This window comes from Zerene cesonia, chromosome 12, assembly GCF_012273895.1.
Source record: "Zerene cesonia ecotype Mississippi chromosome 12, Zerene_cesonia_1.1, whole genome shotgun sequence".
NCBI lineage: Eukaryota > Metazoa > Arthropoda > Insecta > Lepidoptera > Pieridae > Zerene > Zerene cesonia.
In genome coordinates this window covers 6,586,265-6,588,720 of record NC_052113.1, presented here as the reverse complement: position 1 = coordinate 6,588,720, position 2,456 = coordinate 6,586,265, and the positions used below count along the sequence as shown (strand labels likewise).

General features: G+C 31.4%; 1 protein-coding gene across 1 annotated transcript in view; it reads left to right on the top strand.

Annotated features, from left to right (window-relative positions):
* The first annotated feature begins 613 nt into the window (after positions 1–613).
* The window catches only part of LOC119830978 (glutathione hydrolase 1 proenzyme-like), a 35,218-nt gene continuing 33,375 nt past the window's right edge, over positions 614–2,456 (top strand). The window contains exon 1 of the mRNA XM_038354172.1: positions 614–798. The gene's annotated coding sequence lies outside the window, so the exon portion shown is untranslated. The remainder of the gene's footprint in view (positions 799–2,456) is intronic.

Below are 2,456 nucleotides of genomic sequence, written 5' to 3'. Positions count from 1 at the left end.
AGTTTTTGCGTGAAAGAGCAACAAACACACACACATCCTTACAAACATTCGCATTTATAATATTAGTAGGATAGGATTTGTGATGTAAAGATCAGGGTTATGAAGTAGTGTGTGACTACCTAATATATTTAAAGCTTGATTATTAAACAATAGGTCCTTAAAAATTTAATAGAGGTTTCTACATATGTTTTTTGGTAGGATAAAATGTTGAAAATATATCCTCGAAATACATTATCTTGCAATCCACGCGAGCGAAGCCACGGGCTTAAATTTTTTTTACCTATCTGTAAAAATCAAGGAGCCCTATAAATATTATGTTCCTTAAAATAAATTTTCTATCAAAAAACACTTTTATGTAATTTAAAAATATAACAAAATATATCCATACATATATAACTAATCAGCCTTATAACATTTACAATGTTATCTAAATCGAGTATATAATTGCATGAAATTTATTGAAAACAAAAGTTACATAAATTCGCCACAACAGGCACATGTCGTAACTACACGCTATGGAACTGGTCCATCAATCCAGATTCCTCTCCCGTAACCCGTCGAGAACCCTAATAGGATGAAGAATATAAAAAATGTACGTCGAGCGATCGCTGTTTCGTCTCATTGGCGACACGGGCCTGCGCGCGCGCATCAACTCCGTTACTCGTTGTCGAAATCATAAACAAATAAATCCCACGTATCAAATTGTATAGTGCGAATGAATAGTGCAGTGCGAAATGCAAATATTATAGTGAAAGTGGTTATTGGTTGTTTGCTGACGTATATCACCTGCCGATAACAGTAAGTACTCATTGTTCAATGTGTCCTTGATTCCATCAGACGGCTGTAATAGTGTGAGCACGATCGATGAATGTTGCTTAATTTAATTTTTTTGTAAAATTAAATTACTTTTCGGGCATTGGTAGCATATTTCAGAATAATACCGAAATATAAATGGGAGAAAATACTTTAGTTATGTTTTAGTGAACAAGTTTTAATGTTGTTAACATTAAATCTTGACTTGTTTTTTAAATTTAAGCAGATCTAAGACGAAAATGGTAAAAAAATTATTTCTTCTCAATATTTATTAGGAATGTAATTCGAAATCTAAAGAAGTGATTCTTGAATAATAGAAACTAATAGAGGCATTCATTTTTTTCGAACTGGAAACGCAAAAATACATTTCTAGCATGAAATGTTTCGCGTAAACTTATGACGATAAAAATAATTATGTATCTGTGTCATCAATAAGAAGAGGTAAAAACCCGCAGCCATATAAACGCCCAGGCGCGCTTCACCATATATTCATTGACATTGAATTTTTTTTTTAACAGCAGCATCATTTTATTATCCTGTGACGAAAATGGCAATTATTATAATTAAATCTACATTGTGTCCGCGATCTATCTACATTTAATAGATTAAACACGTTCCAAAACGATTCAAAAGTATACTCATTAGTATCAGTGTATGTAGCAAATAAAACTCCTTATCTCAAATTACTATTTACAGCAGAAATTTTTAATTAAGCCCATACTTAAACTTCTTAGGCTGACATATTTTAATACTATATTATCGTACTGACTGAATTCGGTCCCGATATTTAAAAAAATCCTTGTAATTTTTAGTTATAAAGCATTTAAAATATCTTATTATAAAGCAATTAAAATATATTATTAGTCAATTGTTCTTTATTTTATTAATTGATTGGCAAGTGCAGTCATATTGTATAAATATATTTTTCATTCAAATCTTAGATTTTTAATTGTAACACATTCCTTTATTGATTTGTCAAGGGCTGCAATGCGCTTCCACATGTTGAGGTCTCATTGAATATAGTATAAAAGGGTCAATACAGGTATATACTCATAAAAATCAATTTCTAAGCAAATAATGTGCATGACGTTAGCTAGACCATTACGACAAATGGAGAAAGAACTCGATGAATGAATTGTGATGAATTGACTGTATCCTGCTAAGATGTCATCGAGTTATTGCTTTATATCTTTCAAACCTTATAACTGTGGCTACGTTCTCGCTAATGATAATAGATAAAATGGCTGAAATATATCTCACTACCAACTTGCTAAACTTAACCTAATGGTTCATACAAAAGTTAAGTGTCAAATGATTTTTTTTCCATAAAATAATGGTAGATATTCGTGAACATATTTCGTCTCATAATGATGTACGAATTATAAAATATGAGCGAAAGCTGAAAATCTATATAAATGGATATAATGTGTGAATTCACGCAGTCAAATTAAAAAAATATGTTCAAATCTATATGCAATATTAAATAATCTACATGGTTAGATTGTTATGAACCAAATTTGCAAAAAAGATATTTATTTGGTCTTTATTTATTACCGATGAACCCAAATTAAGGCGAGGTGAGTTCAGCGATTAGCCTCTATTGAGGGGGTGAGGTGCGGGGTCTGAGGGAGGCACGCCCGCGC